Consider the following 752-nt stretch of genomic DNA (forward strand, 5'->3'; position numbering starts at 1 on the left):
AACAGTTTGTTCATACATAGTTCTCTGAACAGGCTCGGTAAACTATGCTAATTGTCCATGAAAATACAATAGCCTTGACCAAGGAGGTCCTTAGCAAGTATCAGTACAATTCGTGACGATATGAGACCATCAACTGATTCTTCTAATTGAATCGCTTGTCCAATGTGAACAGTTGACTTCTAAATATAGCCTGTTCTACATTCACACAATTCTTAAGACTTCAAACCGAAGCGAGATCGCTTCAATGGAATGTACTGCTTCATGGCCAAATGCCCCTTCCACAGCATCAATGATTCATCAATAGCCACATGTTGCTCAGGCACATAAACAGTGGAGAATATTTCAATAAGTGCCTCAAAGAAGTGTTTGTTTTTCCAGAATGATTTCTCTGTGGCTGATGTAGTCTCTGGCAACAAATTGAAGACATTTCAAGAACAAGCTGAAATGCAGTTCAGTCATTATCTGCCTGATGTACGATGTTTCAAGCAACACTTTTGTTAACCAATATAACTCAACCTCAGGCTTTTGAATAATTCCTTGATAAATAAACACTGCAAACAAAACCTTAATTTCATTGCTCATCACATCAGTCCACAAGTTCAATCTGGATCTTTGCTTCAAGGTCGAGCCCTCAATAAGCTGACGCACTCATCTGTTTGTTTCAGTAACCATCATACTGTCTATGGCTCCTATATTGTTGTTGTACATAAGCACTGCAGTGGGTCTTTGTTTATCTCTGCGACGTGTGTGTA

Source organism: Limulus polyphemus, unplaced genomic scaffold (genome assembly GCF_000517525.1).
Source record: "Limulus polyphemus unplaced genomic scaffold, Limulus_polyphemus-2.1.2 Scaffold935, whole genome shotgun sequence".
NCBI lineage: Eukaryota > Metazoa > Arthropoda > Merostomata > Xiphosura > Limulidae > Limulus > Limulus polyphemus.